The sequence below is a fragment of the Manis javanica genome, chromosome 2 (genome assembly GCF_040802235.1).
Source record: "Manis javanica isolate MJ-LG chromosome 2, MJ_LKY, whole genome shotgun sequence".
Taxonomy (NCBI): Eukaryota; Metazoa; Chordata; class Mammalia; order Pholidota; family Manidae; genus Manis; species Manis javanica.
Genome location: NC_133157.1, coordinates 172061386 through 172079898, shown reverse-complemented (window position 1 = coordinate 172079898; position 18513 = coordinate 172061386). Strand labels below are relative to the sequence as shown.

At 38.3% G+C, this 18513-nt stretch overlaps 1 protein-coding gene across 9 annotated transcripts in view; it reads right to left on the bottom strand.

The window, feature by feature from the left end:
- Positions 1-11886, bottom strand: part of WWP1 (WW domain containing E3 ubiquitin protein ligase 1) — a 123942-nt gene extending 112056 nt beyond the window's left edge. For 7 of the 9 annotated variants that reach the window (XM_036995638.2, XM_073229792.1, XM_073229793.1 and 4 more), the window contains exon 1: positions 11702-11884. The gene's annotated coding sequence lies outside the window, so the exon portion shown is untranslated. Of the gene's footprint in view, positions 1-11701 lie in introns of all 9 variants that reach the window. The other 2 variants (XM_036995642.2, XM_036995641.2) reach the window with 2 other exon arrangements.
- Between the last annotated feature and the right edge of the window lie 6627 nt (positions 11887-18513).

Genomic DNA, 18513 nt, shown 5'->3' with positions numbered 1-18513 from the left:
AAGGCAATATAGCAAAACTTCGAGCAAAAAAATTTTGCGCCTGGTATTTTTCCCCCAAGCTTTAGTGAATATCAGCAGCAAACAGGCTTCCCACTCCTGTACTGCAGTAAGTCAATTAAGAAAGTAATATTCAGGTAACACTAAGCATCTTAAAACTTGGGTTCCAAACTTACAGAATCAACCTAAGTTACCACAGAAAAAGAGCAGTGTAAATACTCCCCCGACACAAGAGTAGGTAAGGTGATAGAGCCTAACTGGGACTGCCTACACTTCGCAAGGGTGTCTAACTGACCCGGAAACACTCCAGTCTTAACCCTGGAATTGGAATCAGGTCTCTGACTCCAAAGAGTAAGAATAACCGTGACCACTGTGGAGTTTCTATTATTTGTCAGCCACACTGCAAAAAAACCTATCTCTGTTTATCAATTACCCTTCAGAGTCCTTATTATTCCTACAAACAGAAAAGGAAAAGTAAGTTCCAAGAATTTAGGTATATATTGCTCAGGGCCACAAAATTAGTGAAAGTCAGAATTTTGTCTCCATATCTCTTGGGTTTAAAGCCAGTGCTCCTTTCATGGTATCTGCACTGCAAACACACATACACGTATATAAATATAAAATAAGTGCTGAGAGCTAAACCCATGCCTTAAAATGTGTGGTTTGCTCTATCAGCCTTACATTACTATTCTCTTATTTTGCGACTTAAAGATTAAGCAACTTCAAAGTAGGGTAATTTTGTGGGTCTTTTAAATCAGTCACTGAAAATGTTCTTCCTTAAGTTTGAGAGAGAAAGGACAAGGAAATCTAAAAAAGATAATGTGTAAAAGCACAAGCACATGAACAATGAAGGAGGTAAGCTACTGGGGCTGTTTAATAAATCATTTTCATGTAAAGTGGGAAAAACATCCAGGGTAACATGACATTTTTACATTGCAAAGATCAAACTTCATGTAATTATGTACAATCTAATTTTTCAAAATGACACATTTCCATAAATAATTTGTCATTTGTGTCATAGTGTGGGATTTTAATAATATAATACTTGTTTACCAGAACCTTTACCTTTCAAATCCAAAAACTCTACAAATGTTTGATATTCTTCAAGTACACACTACAGCTCATGAAGCAGCAGAAAGCAGTCATGAGAGCCTACAGCTGAGGCTGAGAGGTGATTAGGAGATTTAGGGACACTAAGCTTTAAACCCAGACCTGCTGACGAGGCTGGTACTCCTGGGCACTGCACTGATCACTAGGCTGTCATGACCCAAAGTTATGTTCACCCCCAAACATTTCCTCACTGTTTCTAAATACTTCAAGGATTCTAATTTACCAGCATGTAACAACCACAGAGATTAGCTGCTCATGCTAATTTTCCAGAGTGAGCAGAGCATGTTGGCGTAGTGTAATAGAATAGAGCCAGAGAGACCAAGGTCCAAACTTCAATTCTACTATTTGTGTATATTTAACCTCTCTGAGTCTCTGTTTTCTTATCTGTAAAATGAAGACACAAACGTAATCCTGTGAGGAAGGAAAAGAAGTGTTAACATTAACTCTAGGAAACTAAACTGTTTCAGAATCTGGAATATAGAAGGTGCCCAATAAACATTAATTTCCTAACACCCTCCCATCACTATTACCACCACCACTCTAGACACACTCAATTACTCTGAGGCAGAGAAACTCCAAGACTTTTCTACTCTACATTCACAGCAATACAGAGGCCAGTAGAGTAAGGAAAATTTCAGTCACATGGTCATGCTGCAAAACGATACATAGCAAAGTCCCATATCTGCAGTAAGGATCAGATCAAAATCACAGTTAACTACATATGAGGAATATAGAACTACTAAATCTTTTGTTGTAAATACACAATTTTAAGATACTTTAAAGCTATTCAAGTAACATACAGTGTTAATTTACTGTTTACAAATATTCTTCCTAAGAATATTAAAACAAGCTAAGTATAAACTTTCATGATATCCTCACTTTTAGAGGAAAATATCAGAATCCAAAACACAATTTCCAAAATGAGAAAATTAAAACAGCTCAAACTTTACTTCTAGAATAATGTAATTCTTCTCATTTGAAATACAGTAAAAATATAAAGACACAATCTTTATCCACAAATCCAAAACCCAAAAGCTACAAAAACTTAAAGTTGCTTCAAAAACTCATTAGGTGGCAAAAACTAAACTGACCAGAATTCATTTGGCATCAAAATCTGGCCAGATGTGTGGCTATTTATTGTCCTTTTTTATCCATACTTAAACATTTGCCAAAGAAAGTACAGGCTGCTGCCCTAGCCTTCACTGGGATTTTGTGCAACAGAGCCTATGGAGTGTATTACCTTTCTAAAATTAAAACATAAATAATTCTGAAACACATCTGACATCAATGACAAGGTATTATGAATCCATCACAATTAATATTTCTGAACACTGAGTGCCAGCTTTAAGCCACACAATAAATCTATGAGTTAGGTTTTATTACACTTTATATATGAATACCCAGTTTACATGATAAAACAAGGGCTTAACCTAAGGCTAACTTAATCAAGATAACTTAATAAACGAGGGCCAGAACTCGGATCTAGGTTTGTCTTAATTTAAGGCGTAAGCTCTTAAACAGCCAACACTTTAAAGGAAAATTAAATCACAAAGTTTTAAAATACATAATAATTACCAAAATTTTTAACCTAGAACAATGACTTCTTGAGTATAATGTATACATTCCATTCTGGGTATTCACATTTAAACATCGACACATTTCCTAGCTAAAAGGACAGAAAGAGATGAGTTTATTGTTTTTCTCCCCAAAGAACTGGCCACAAAGTCAGTTAAAACGAACACAAAAACAAAAGACTCCACACACAAATGCTAACTAATCCTTTCTGCTCAAATTTAGAAAGAGTCATGAGTTTGGCTTTTTTTTTTTAAACCACAAAAATGTACTAACACGATGAAAATATGGTTGATATAAACATAGGTTAAGTTTTTCCAGGAACAGCCCCAATTTAAAGATCTGCTGTTCCAATTACAGATATGGTCACAAGACTTTTAGAGGGTTTAAGTCATAGACACAGGCTGTCACCAATACTGCCCTAAGCAAAAGTTAAGAGAAAATAAGCTTCAAGTTTTGTTTTTTGATCAAATTAAAATTTAAACCTTTTCCAAAGGCTTTCTTTCCATGTCAACACCCTTATGCTAAGCAGTGGCTTTTCCCCACAAGAGCCAGATCTCTGCCCACCTCCAACCAGCTTTCAATCCCCAAATAGACATGCTTCAGTCAAAAATCTCAATTTTTGAGTGGCTTACCTTAGCTAAGTGAAAAGCAATCATATGATCTGTTAATCACAATATGTAACTTAACTACTTCAGTGTTTTTTGTTTTTTATCAAGTATTTCCATTCAAAAGACTCTTCTGCAACTGTGTGGGGCAGGCCTTGCACAGGGAGGGAGGCCAGCTGGCTGCCTCTTGCAGGGCTACTTAGCTTGCGCACGCCTTCCTGTTCTCACCCTGTAGCAGGTTTCTATAGTCTGTGTGGATCAAGTCCCGGCCAATTATCATAAGCCTCTTCAAACATCTGAAAGGTTCAGATGTTAAGTTCTCTTTGTATTTACATTATACATGTGTATTTACTGAAAATTTTAGTTTAAAACATGGTCTCAGAGAACACTAGAACCCCAAATTAGTGATCTGGTTTCTACTAGCAGTTCACAAACTAATGTGTACAAAACCACCAGAGATATTTGTTAAAAATGAAGACTCCTGGCCTCCAATATTAAGGACCACACCACAGATCTGAGTACTCAAATATCTACATGCTTAACAAGTACCCCAGATGACTGTGGAGCAGGGATGCACTCTAACAAGCATGGGTTTACACTGTACTTGCTGTAGTGATGATGTAAACAAACAAGTTCTTGCTTCCAGCCTGCACAGCCAAGCCATCACCAGCAGATACACTGCCAGCCAGGCCGAGTCTTTCTCAGATTGTCTTAACCTTTCAGCAATTTAATTTGTTAAGATAAGAGGTGAGATGTGATATGCAGCTCTCTCAAGCCAAAATGAACCTACAATTGTCCTTAAGAAATGAGTAGCTCACAGAAAAATGTACCAGTATGAATTTTCAACTTACTAATAATAATGAAATAAGTTGTGCATGTCCTATTTGGATGACACTTTCTGCTTTAAAAATAGCATGTCGGTTAATCCCTAAAAAAAAAATCCAGTGAGGAAGAAACTGAGGCAACAGTGCTTTTAAGCAGACAGAAGTCAGTTCTGCCCAATATGAAAGCTTTGGCTCTTAACCCATATGCAGGAATGCCTTTATTTCTTAAAACTTTAAGAGCATAACAATCTAGTTTATTATTTCTCAGATAAAGTATGTCCTCATTCACACAGAGCAAGTTCCTTTAACTACTTCTCCTCTCCACACTAACCAAACACAAAGAGTAGTACATCACACCTTTGGCAAAATGGGGCTAATAAATGACCAGGGTATCTTACTTCAAGTCAGGACTCCACAGTTCACTCTTCCATCCATTCTATTTCATCATAATTATGGGTATAGTAAACAGCTATCAGAGGAACTTGTTTTCGTTAGTTAAATAAAAAGCTATCACACCTACAATTCAGTTAATGCTAGTACATTTTTAAACTACCCATGTAATTTCGGGCAGGGACAAGCGACAGAAACACCTTAAGGTAATTCTACCTGTCCCCTTCTTGGCACCTTAGACGTTCCTATTTATATAAATCATGTTTCTCAGTACATTCAATCACTAAACTCCTCCCCACATCAGCCAAAGCATACTATTTTCAGAAATTTGCAAAGAGATTTACACTAGGATGCAGGGGCCATTTTTGAGTGTACATGAGACACCTCAAAAAAGCTCATCTACCCGAATTCTTTAAATGATTATATTGATTCATTATTTCACTCAGAAGCTATAATGTAATAACAAAAAACCCTCATTTTCATCATTCCAAGCTAGCCATAACATATTTACTAAATAACTTTAAAAAAAAATACTACTGAGACAAAGATAAAGTGATAGTGAGATAAAAGGAAATGATTAAGGGGGAAAAAACCCAGCTGGCAATCAATGACTCTGCCTGTCCCTAGAAATGATGACATTACCTTATTCCTCACGTTTCCCCAAGGAGATATTGCAGTCTCCACAAGGAAAGAATACTCTGTCCACTACAATGCCCCCTCTCCAAGAAGAGTGGCTTATTCCAGCCTTTTTCAAGACACTGCAAACAAAACATACTATTTGTGGGGCCCTAGATTGCTTAAGTCCTGTCTAGGCCAGAGTGACTGGCCAAGGAGCTTTGCACCTTCCATGTCATACCTAAGGGGTTTAAGGGCTAAGGGGACCGATCTCTGCCTCCCTGTGGCCCATTCTCTGCATAGGGCGCTGACGGGGACATTTCTGAGACAGGGTAAATCCCTGCTTCAGAGCAGCCTGGGCTCTGGGTCCTGCACTTTCTTAAATCCCTCGGCCCTCAAGTAGAGCAAGCCAATCCTGCCTCATTATGGTAACACACTAGGTAAACCCCGGAGATCCAAAATTTTCTCTTCTTTTCTACCCAAGGACAGTGCCGGCTATATCTGTCCATGTAATAAGCCAAATATGCTACCACTTGCACTTCAGACTCGGCTTTCCCTCTGACAGGCCCAGACTCAAAATTACTGGAGGTACTAGCAGCTTAACTCTCAGCTTCCAAAACAACATTCTAAGCCCTGTTTTGGTGTAATACAGCTGTCTGGTGCAACCCTGGGATTCATGTATTTGTCTAGTCCCTTTCCCTTGAATCTGGGCTGGATCTGTGACTTGCCTGGGGCAGAAATGACACTATGCTGGTTTCAATTCTATGCCTTAAGGAAGCCTGGTTGCTTCTGCTTTTGCAGTCTTTTGAGCACTAAGCCACCGTGTAGGACCAGCAACCCTGCTGGAAAGGCCACACAGAGAGGAAGGGGTCCTGAAACTACAAGACTACATGTAAAGAGAAAGAAAAATAGAAAGAGAGAAGACTAGCTGCCAGCTGAACTGCCAGTTGAACGCAGCCAGTGCCCACCAGCCAAACCAAGAGAACTGCTCACATGATCCCAGCCTGGGATAACAAAACTGTGAGCAAATAAAATGGTTGTTTTAGGTCACTTAGTTTTAGGGTTGTTTGTTATACAGCAATAAGTAACAGAAACAATGCTCACCTGGTTCCCTGTGTTTTTTGCATAATCCATTCAAAACCCAGAGAAAAGAGGTACAGTTATAATCCCAAACATGCACACAATCTCAGAAGACAAACGCTACACCTTTTTCAGTGTTAGTGACTCTACTGAACTTCCAAGTTCCAAGAGGACAGACTTCATTTCATGTCTGTCATCTCAGCACGGAACCCCTGGCATCTAGCACAATGTGTGGCACGCAGTAAGGACAACATGCATTGTGAACAAGAAAGTTTACTGAAGGAATGTTAAGACAAATGCTAGTCTTCCTTCTAACTTGGAAATTATCTGACATGCAAGTTTTACATAATATATTCCAAAAAAAGCTATTTAAATAAGGCTTCTCTCTCACTTACCAACTTAACATTTCCCTGTATGGCCCCGGAAGATGACTGGTTAGCCAGAGACAGGTAAGATTCCTCAAGGGAGGAACAACCTAAGACAGGCACAGTCACAGGGGGGCCATCAGGTGAGAAAATGGGGATCAACAGAGGTGAGGCTTAGAACCTCACCCCCACTGTTCTGAGAGAAATCTTCTGCATCCGTGGATGTTTTATTGCCCTTGTCTAGCTTGGATTAACACAGTCTACAGGCACACACCTGATCATCTACATTTGCTCTCTTACAACACTAAACTATGTTTTCTACCTTTATCTTGCATCTACCTACCACTTCAGCATTTTATTAAAAATAATAATAATGAGAGAAATGTGGTATCCACATATAAATCAAGTATAAAAATCAAATGAATATTCATATTTGAACTGAATGTTTATAGTTCATAATGCATGATCAAAACCAAAAGCCTCTGTGATGACTGCCTTTGTAATGTTCACCATGTAACTTATTCACTATGTAAGAATTTGTTCTCCATGTAAGAACTTGTTGGTTATGCTTCAGAAGATTGGAGACTGATGAAAATTAGGCTTGGGGTGGATTAATGATTGTGCATTGAGCATTGACCCCCCCTATACAGAATTTTACTGTGGTTAACAACCATTTGATCAATAAATATAAGAGATGCCCTCACAAAAAAAAAAAAAAAAAAAAAAAAAGTACACACTTCCAATTGTAAAATAAGTAACCGGGATGTAATGTATAGCATAAGGAATATAGTCAAAATATTGTAACAACTTGGTATGGTGATAGCTGGTACCTAGAATTATCATGTATATAAATGTTAAATCACTGTGTTGTATACCTGAAACTAATGTAATACTGTGTGTCAACTACCCTTCAATAAAAAAAACAAACTAAAAAAGCTGTTTAAACATATGAATTAAAAGTGTATACTAAGAGCTTTTTAATGGCAAATCTTTTTTTATGATAAAAATCATGAAATATTGTTATATATACTTTTGGAAATCAGATCCTGACTTACACACTCCAAAAATATAAATTTTCATAGACTAGGCTTTTATAAAAGGAGATTAGATTTCATTTATAATAGCAGCTGAATTAAAACAAATTTTCAGAAGGAAATGAATACCTACATGTCATGAATGTACTTTTTCAGACAAGAAATAATCAACTTTTGCTTTTTCCTTCAGGAGAATATTTTGTGATAAATACTCACAAATTTCAAAATTACCTACCAACAGCCTATCAACTTCAATGAGGTTATCATTTTAACACAAAGGAAAATTAGACAAGTTCAGATCTACACAGTACAAAAATTTAACATAGATTCCAAACAAGTAAATTTAAACTGCTAACATAGAGCCTTCAGTCAAATCTCCATTGTAGATGAGGAGTCAAGAGGAAAAGATATTCACCTAAGAACAAAAACATAAGTTTTAGCTCTGGTTCTAATTTTAACAACTTACTAGCCAGGTATCCTTGAAATTTAACTTTTTAAAAATGTCTCTGAGCCTCAGTGTATTCCTCTAAAAAGCAATGATTATCTCCTGACACACCTACTGCTCAGCTGTCATGAAACAAAATGATAAAGTCTATATAGAGCCACTAAGAAAAAATGTAAAATGCTATACTAATCATAATACTCTTAATGCCAGCAGAGTAAAAAAAAAAATCTTTGTATGAACTTTTGTTAGACAGTTTCCCTCCATCAAGCATTAACTAGTTCCTTTAACATCACCACAAAGACCTATTTATTGATTTTTCCACTCCTTGTTATAATTACACCATATTCTTATATAAAGGGTTAAAAAAGACCCCAGTCTTTCTGGTAATTATGGAATTAAAGTTTCTAGAGCTATAAAAGATAACAATTAATAACTTGCTCTGGTTCCCTACCAGGCAGATAATCTTAATAGATGCAAAGAAGCCAACTGTTTACTTATCAAATTTATGCTCTAACTATACTAGAAAGTTCGTTACTTAATCCAGTGAAACAAATTCACTGACTAGGTCCCTGCACCTCGTTTATTTTGTAACATTTCAATTTTTACTTGATAAAGGTTTCCCTAATGAAGGCAAGGGGTATTCTTAAGTAAGGCATACCTGCATAGAGAAGGTAAAACTTCCTGAAGTTTCTTATTTCACTTACTTCACCTCCCTCCCCTTTCCCCCAAGCCAAGCTGAGATACAAAGGAACTAAGTAAGTAAATGGTCTGATACTGCTATCTGCTCTCCACACACCCAATTCATCCCTCAGCCTCACCAGCACATGGAAAACAAGAAGGGTACAGATAGTCCAATGAAAATCTACGACTTAAGAATCACAAAATGTTAAGAACTGGAAGGAACTTCCCAGGATCATATAATTCTGAGTGATGAGGTCACTTAAAGGCAGTTAATTATATTCAACTAATGGTAAATCAGCTGCATACATCTTAGAAGGAAAAAACCCATCATTGTCAATCAACTCCTGATTCCACTTTACCAACCTGCTAAACGACATGCTTAGGGCAGTCATTTAACCTCCTGGGCTAGTTTATTCTGTAACAGAAAATAGTAAGTTAGTCAAAATTCTGTTATAAACTACATCACAAATGTAAGGAGATACTGTCTCCAGGTATATACACAGTATGACCCTACAGAATGAGTTATCAGGAAATGACAGAATTTGAAGGTTCTGTTGTTTTAGAAGGCCCCACTAAGTGTGAGATTGCTCCTAGCCCAGCCCACTGGCCTGGGGATGCATGGATGAACTTCAGATGGTCCATGGACTCCCCTAAAATTATATCCACAAAGCACAAGGAAATCTTCCAGAGCAGATTTCTTTAGGTTTCATGATTAGTAGTCCCCAAAAGGTTGAGAACCACTGCTGTAAAATAACACACAAATGCAGAAGATAAAGCTTCCATAGATGTTGCTAAAACAGTAACCCTATTCTCCCAATCAACCTGAATCAGAATCTTATTTTCACTTTCTTCATTTTCTCTCTCATCATCAAATTCTGTCCACCACTTCCTTCCTCCCGTCCATTCCTATAATTACTACCACAGTTCAGACCCTCACCATCTATGCCCACAGCAACCAACAGGTCTTTTCTATGTCCATTTTCTACCTCAGCTCACAGGACATGCTCCTGCCGGATCAATCCTCTGAAAACAAGGCTTTAATCGGTTCATTCTTAACTCAAAAATCATCTGTAAAACCCCACCGCCTACTAAATCCAAGGTCATTAGCCTGGCATTAAAAACAATCATAAACTGGTCCAAATTTTTACTTCAAGCTTTATCACCCTTTATACTAGTACAAATACTTACTTACATGCAATTCAATTACCTGCCCCTCCTCAAATGTATGAACTCTGAGTTCTTACCTTGTCCCTTCTCTGCTTAGATTACCTTTCCCAGCCTATCAAAAGTCATACTCATCCTTCAAAACAAGTTACCCCTCAGAAGCCAGAAGATCTATGAACTAACCTGTCCTAACCCTACCTTGCCAAATAAGGTGTGAGCTCTGCACCCCTTAATTTGAACTGTGTAAAACTTAGTTGTACATTAAAACATACATCTGTGTTTAGTCCTACCTACCCAACTAGTCTTTGAAGGCGGAAACTGCTGTCCTCATTTTACATTTCCCCCAGAATACTTCACACAGTCATGCCGTAGATGCTTAATAATTGTGCAAGGAAGTAAAAGTATTTTAGCCTTCACGCTATACACAGCAAAGGTTACTACCTCTCTGAAGGCAGAGACCTCACCTGTGACAGCCTCTACACCAGGCTTCCAAAAGACAACACTAAGTTAGTTACTGCTTTTCACAGCCCTTGTGTTGTAGGTCTTATAAACAGTTTTGCATTTTAAGGAAAGAACTACTTGAAAAGGTTAGTTACATCCCAAAGAATTATTCCTCATAATTTACACTTATCAATTTGAGCAGGTCCCAACACTTGGCCCCCCAAATTTTCAAAAGTGATAGTTCCCACTATCAGCTAATTATCTACTTTGTGGCTAAAAACAAGTGAAATAATGCCTTTGTTTTAAAGATGCATTTTGCTGTATAATACAGAGACTTAGTGGGACAGTTAAGTGACTTTTATACATGAGCATGAACTCTTGCAGAGACCTGCATACAACTATACACCAGATTTCAGGTAAAAACACCAAAGAGGGTGGGAAAGGGGGAGGGAGATAACTCTGGACATTTTTCTTTTCCACTATTACCAATAGCACTTCAAAGCAGAAATCCAAGCCTTTTGCACATTAGCCCACACAAAAATATAAAAACTCATCAAGCAGAGAAAGTCACGCCAAGCCCCTGGGAAATCCTCTATCCAGGGAGAGTACAAATATCTAATCTATAGTCCTCTTCTTTGATAGGAAGGTTTCATATAATTAGGAGAGCAAAGGAAGGAAGCTCAATTACAAGTAGATGGAGTAAAAAAAGGACTGTGTACAAGACTGATCATTTAAAGGCTACAAAAGCAAGGAGCAAACTACAAAATGTACACATTGTTTTTAAAGGATCAAAGAAAGAGGTCCAAGTCACAGATGAGGTAAGGACTAGTAAAAACTGCAAGGTCACTGGAACCTACCAGGTCACAAAGGTGGAGGTGGAGGTTGTGCTGGGGGAGCTGCAGACTCAGTGAAGAACACGGAGTGATTATTTTAAAGAACGTCTGAAAAGACGCTCTAAGGCTGAGTCCTTGATTTGGGACAGTGGAATTGCGGTGGAAGTCAGGGCACGGGCAGCAAGTCCACACATATATCGGTGTTTTCTGAAGAGGTGTTAGGGAAGGGAAGAGAAGGTAGAAGACGAGGAGCAGGCTGAGGAAGCTTGAGAACTGCAGCCTGCGGAGTCACGGAAACACTTCGCTCCAGTATCATTAGCTCAGGCCTGTGCCGGGACCAACTCGGGGCAAGACCCGTGACCCCACCCCAGAAAACTCCCGCCCCGGGCTGGAGAAGGCAGCCGGGACGCGCGGGCCAGCGGCCGACGGTGCCCCGGGGGGTCCCGCCCCGGGGCGGACCGTGCCGGCTGCCGCACCGCGGCGAGGGCTCAGGGCCCGCGGCCCCCGCCCGCGCCCCCAGCTTGGCGCCGCGGCGTCCTTACCCCGCGGTAGCGGCGCTCCCGGCGGCCCCGGCAGCGGTGTCTCCTCCAACAGCAGGCGCCCTCAACCTTCCGCGCCCAAGATCGCCATCTCGCCGCAGGCGCGGCGGCAGCAGCCACCCAGGCGTCGGCCCCGGCAGCCCAGGCCGCCTGCAGCCACTTGGAACCCGCACGCCGCGCTCGCCGACACCCGACCCTCCCTCCACCCCCGCCCCGGCGGCACGCCACCGCCCGCCGACCCCACACCCGCCCTCCCCGGGAGCGCGCCGCGTGCTCGCGTCGCCGGCGCCGCGCCCTCAGCGCGCGCTCCCCCGCCGTCCTGGCACCGCGCGTTGCGCCGCGGCCGCCCAGAGCCTCCAACTCCGGACACGGAATCCGGTTTCTCGCGAGCATGCGCAGCGAAGGGACCCTGTGATGCCTTTACAAACTCCGCTTCTCCGGGTCTTTGGAGCGGTCGGGGAGGTGGAGGGGCCGCCAATGGGAGAAGGGGGCGGGGCCTCAACCTGGGGCGGGGGCGGGGCCGCCGCCGAGATTTGCGAAGACGCCTCTCCCAGCCGGTGGGGGCTGCTGTTGACCTGACTTTCCGGTTTGCGGCCTAGTTGGTGTGTCCTCGAGTGAGGTCCTCCGGGCACTGGCGTTCTTTTGTTTGAAAGCTTTACATTAAAAGTAGGCTGTCAGTAAGTTCTCCTTGACTTAGCTGATTGATCTAGAGCCCATTGCAAGAGCAAATAATTGCATTTAGCGGATGGTCTTACTAGAAGACTTCCAGTACATTTTTATTAGTAATCAAAGCGTTCACTCCACCCACTTCCACATGAGTACGATGAAAACTAATACTGAGCAAGCATGTGTGTCAGTGCAATTAATCCACTCAGTAGTCTCATAAAGAAGGATCTATTATCCCCATTTTATGAGTGAACTAGTCTACAAGAAAGGCCACCCTGCAACAAGTCATTGGTGACTACATTACTCACCAGATGAACCGGTCTACTTCAGAGAATAAAAGCCATCAAGCATGCATTTCCATAATTTTTGCCCATCCGCCTCACCCAAGCCCTATAAATTACCCACATCCACACCAAGCCTACTAGATTTATTTGTGTCTGAGAGGCTGGGTGTCTGCTCCTCCCCAGTTCACTGTGTGCTTCACTCCCTCCTGGGACCTCCCCTCTTTGGCATATCTTTAGCCCCACATTCTCTATTGGGTAAAATTCCTCAGAGAATTTTGAGTCTAACTGTCTTAAATTTTCCCTTCACTTGAAAACCTGTTTCTAGTCCTCACTCTTCTATCATAACTAGGAATGTGTATCAAGAACAGCATTGACACTCCCCGAATATTTGTAGGATTTAATAAATATCTCTTGAGTGAATGAATGCACATTCTCTTCCTCTCCATTGCATCAGTCTCTACCCTCTGACTTCATACCTGCATTCAATGCACACATACATATCCACAATCATTACTCTAAAATATACATCTGAGCATGCCACATCACTGCTTACAATGTTTCACTGGCTTTTCAGAGCTTTAAGACAAAGATTAACATGATCTTTAAGGCCTCTTCATGCTCCCATGCTCTATTCCTCAGGCTTCAGAGGTCAGACCTTTGTCTTCAGAATTCCTTAATTGTGCTCACTAATCTCTGCTTTAACAAGTAGTTTCCTATAACTCTTCTTCACTTTTTGCTTGCTTGATCCCTTTAAAAAGAAATTTAAGAATATGCTTATAATGTCCACTCTCAGACATTAAGTACATATACCCAGCAGAGGTCTACACTCCATCTCCAAAGTGCATACAGGCCTCCTTCCACTTCCTGCTCTATGTTTCACTCTCACCTCTCCTAAGTGCTCTAGGTTTCTGCCTCCAGTCAATTCCATTCAGAAGCTTCTAGTATGTACCTATGTTCCTAAGTTAACAGCCAATGATGAGCAGCCTTTTATTATTAAATATTTCTTGGTTTCAAATGAACACCATTATAAATAAATATCTTTTCATAAATTATTGTTCATATCCTTAATTACTGTCTTAGTTTAAATCCTTAGAAGTATCAGAGGTGTGAACAATTAAAGCCCTTTCAAAACACTGGCAAGTTGCCTTCCAGACAGAACATAGGCTGATGTATCTATCACATTGCCTGGGATCAAAACAAAGCTGGACCACCCAGAGCCACATTCAGAATTTCATGGGTCCTGGAAGCTTTTACCTTCATGGGCCTCTTCCTCCATAAAATGATACTAAAAATTATATTTATAGCTGTATTGATAAAAAGATGAACATATTGGTGTTGCATATTAAAACATTGTTTTCCACCTAAACATTCACTTCTTTATTTTCTGGTTTTAAAGGAAACTAAAACATTTTTAATGGTCCCTAAAAATATGGTGAGCCTGAGGTACTGAGCCTACTGTGACAATTGGATGTCAAACCTGTTGTCACCCCTACAAGCTAAGAGATCTTGTCACATTCTTTAATCTGATTGTACATCAAATAGAAAATTGGTATAATGCTATGGTATGATGTGGCAAAAAGTAAATTTGTTGCTACAAATAAAAACACCTAGAATTAGGTGGCCCATCATAAATTACTGTTCTTATGTTGTTATTATCAATTTTCTCATAGCACTATATAAGAGTATATAATTTTCCTTCTTCACTGTGCCTAAGTCATCATGGTATATTTTCATATGGGCAAATATGGTGTCCTATTATTGGTCCATTATTCATTTTCTTATTGGGGCATTCACAAAACAGCGGTTTACATATAATGAAGATATTGGGCCTAGATAAAACTATTGGTATCTTCCATTTTAGTTTTCTTCCATTATTCTTTGCTTCACAAGTCCTTTCCCATCCTGAGATCATATCATTTATCTACTTTTATTTCTTTCTACTTGTTTGATAATCTCATCTTTTCCATTAAATAATTTAATACTTTCAGATTTATTTTAGAGTGATCTCTAAATAACTCATAGTCTCCCCAGCTTCCTTGTTAAAGAATCCTTCTCCAACTGTGATGGTTTTAAAGTATGCCCACGAATTCCCTGATATTTCTTCCTTTACATGGTACAGCCTAACTGCCTTCCAAGTGAATGTGAGCTGTATTTTGTGACTTGCTTCTAAATGGATACAATATAGCAGAAGTGACAGTATGTCATTTCTAAGACTAGGGCTTAAAAAGGTATTGTGGCTCCACCTTAACCCCTCTTAGATCCCTTGCTCTGGCAGACAGTTACCATGTCATGAGGACGTATCAGGTAGCTTTATCAGATGCCCACATGGCAAGGAGCAAAACATCGTACCGACAACCAGCAAGGATCTGATTATTGACAATCTGCATATGATTGATCTTTCTTAGAAGCAGATCCTCCAGCCCCAGTCAGGTTTATAGATGATGCAGGCATCAACCTCATTAGAGAATCTTGAACCAGACCCCTCAACTAAGTCACTCTCAAAAACCTGGTCCCATAGTAGCTGTGAGCTAATAAATGTTTATTGATTTAAGCCATTACATTTTGGGGATAATTTGTTATTGCGGGGAGAGGTTTCCATTGGTATCTTGTGGGTAGAGGCTAGAAAGTACACAAGACAGCACAAACACACACACACACACACACACCTGCAGCTTGGATGTGGTATAAATGGAATATCCAATATGCACTTTTTGTGTGTCTAGCTTCTTTAGCTCAGCATATTTTATTCAATATTATGTGTAGTTCCTTCCTTTTTTATTGCTGACTACTATTCACTGTATGGATTGGCCAACATTTAAAACTTTTTGCCTGTTGATGGATATTTGGTTTGTTTCAAATTTTTTGGTTTTTATAACTAAAGAGCCTCTGAACATGTGGTCAAAAAGTCCTTGTGTTGGCATATGTTTGTTTTTCTCATGTAAATAACGCCGGGGAGTAGAATTACTTGGTCATATGATAAGTATATATTTAACTTCACTTTTTTTTTTAAACATTTCTAACTTCATATATTTAATTTCATTTTCTTTACAATGTCTTTTAAAGAACAGAAGTTTTTGAGGAAGTTCAGTTTATCAATTGTTCTGTAACTACACTTTTTACAACATGCTTAAGAAATTTTACCTACTCCAGGAAAGTGATTTTTGATACATGCTTTCTTCTTGAAATTTATAGTTTTAGCTTTTATATTTGGGTCCATAATACATTTCAAATTAATTTTTGCATATGGCATGAGGAAAGAGTCAATGTTAAGTTTTTCTAAATGGGTATACAGTTGTTTCAGCACTGTTTGTTGGAAAGATCATTCTTTCCCCATTGAAATACTTTGGCAGCTGGTGAAAATTGAATGTCTATTTTTAAACTATTTCATTCCATTTAACTATATGTCAGCTCTTACACAAATATCATACTGTATTGATTATTATAACTTTAGAAAGACTTGAAATCAGGAAGTTTGACTCTTCCAGTTTCTTTGCATTTCCATATGAATATTAAAATTGACTTGTTAATTTTTATTTTTAAAAATGTGTCTCCAGGGGTTTGATTTGGATTGTGAAAGTGTAGATCAACTTAGGAAGCAATGACATCTTAACAATTTAGTCTTCTAACCCCCAGGAATAGGTTCTCAGTTTATTTAGATCTTAGCAATATTTTGTATTTTTTATAGTATTGATATAGCATATACTTATAAGTATTTCATGCTTTTGATGCTAGGGTAAATTACATGTGTAAGGGTACATTGATAATGTATTTAAATACAATTGATTTTTAATAGTGGTCTTGTACTCTGAGACTTTGCTAATGAACTTACTAGTTCTGCTAATGTTTTATAGATTTTTGGGAAGTTTCCATGTACACAGTCATGTGTCTGCAAATAAGTTTAATTTTTTCTTTTCCATTCTGTATGCTGTTATTTCCTTTTTTTTTTTTTTTTTTTTTGCTTTTTGTCCACTGCCTAGATCATGTAGCACAATGCTGAACAGAAGTGGTAAGAAAGGACAGCCTTGCCTTTCTCCTGCTCTTAAGGGAAATCATTCAGTGTTTTACTATTAAGTACAATGTTATCTGTAGGTTTTTTTTATATATACTCCCTTTACCAGGTTAAAGAAATTTCCTTCTTTTCCTAGTTTGCTAGAATTTTCATCATGAATGAGTGTTAACTTTTATCAAATGCTTTAGGAGGGAGCATTTACTGAGATGATTTTACGCTTTTCTTTTTATTTTTAGACTGTTGATAAGATGTATTAATTTGATTGATTTTCAAATGTTAGACCAAACTTACCTTCCTAAGATAAACCACATTAGATTAGGTTGTACTAGACATTTTATATGTTGATGGGTCCTATTTGTTAAATTTTAAAAGATTTTATGGAAACCAAATTCACTAGGGATATTGGTCTGTAGTTTTCTTTGTCTAGGTTTGTAATCAGGTTGTAATCATTTTGGTCTAATTTGTAGGCATTTGCATGGCCAAATAAAATGAGCTGGGAAGTATATCCTGATCTATGTTCTGAAAGAAGTTGTGTAAGATTTTTATTATTTATTTCTTAAATGTTTAAAGATTTCACTGGGGAAACAATCAGGGCAGGAGTTTTCTTTTGTGAGTTTAAATTATGAATTAATTTCACTTGTAGATAAAATGCAATTCACTCTTCTATATCTTCTTGTTCCCGCTTTGGTAACTGGTATCTTTCAAGATATTTTTCCATTCATTTAAGTTGTCAGATTTATTGGCCTAAAGTTTTTCATAACATTCTCTCATTATTCTTTTATATTTGTAGGATTGATGTCCTTTTATTCCTAATATAAGTACTTTATGTTTTCTTTTTTACTTCCTCAGTTTAGTTAAAGGTTTTTTCAGTTTTATTGGTCTCTTCAAAGAAGCAGCTTTGGTTTCATTAATTTTATGGTCTGTCCATTTTCTGTTTCATTGATTTCAGTTTTCATCTTAATTTTTGCCACATTTCTACTTCTTTAGAGTTTATTTGCTCTTCTTTTCCTAGCTTCTTAAGGTGAAAGCTTACATTATTTATTTAAGACCTTCTTTTCCAACATAAATTTTCTTCTGAGCACTGCTTTAGCTGCATCCCCAAAATTTTTATATATTTTATCTTCATTTTCATTTAGTTATAAATATTTTCTGATTTTTTTTTGTGATTTCGTCTTTGAACCATGAGCTGTTAAGAAGTATGTTGTATATAATTTCCAAGTATTTGGGAATTTACCAACTATCCTTTTGTCATTGTTTTCTAATTAAGTTATGGAATTAATCTAATTCCATTATGGTCAGAGAATAAACTCTACTATTTCCATCCTTTTAAATTATTAAATGTATATCCCCTAGGAGACTAGGTGAATTTTTCATCTGCACATGAGCAGTGTGTATTCTGCTGTTTTGAGGGAGAGTGAAGATCCTTATATAAATGGCTTTTAGGTCAAGTTTAACAATCATTAAGACTTATATATATGGCTATTAGGTCAAGCCTTCTATAGCTTTATTTAATTTTGTCTACTTGTTTTATCAGTTATTAGGAGGAATATTGAAATCTCTGACTACTATTGTGGATATGACTTTGTCTTCTTTCCTTTCTGTCAGCTGTTGATTCCTGTACTGTGAAGGTCTATCATTAGGTGTGTATACGTTTAGGATTTTTATATCTTTTTTACCATCACAAAATTTTCCTCTTAGTTAGGCTTACTTGTTTTGAAGTCTACTTTTTCTGACGTTAATAATATATACCATCCAGCTTTCTTATGATTATTTGCATGGTATCTTTTTCCATCTTTACCTTTAACATATCTGTGTCTTTACACTTAAGGTAGTCTTTTTTCTTTGTAGACAACATT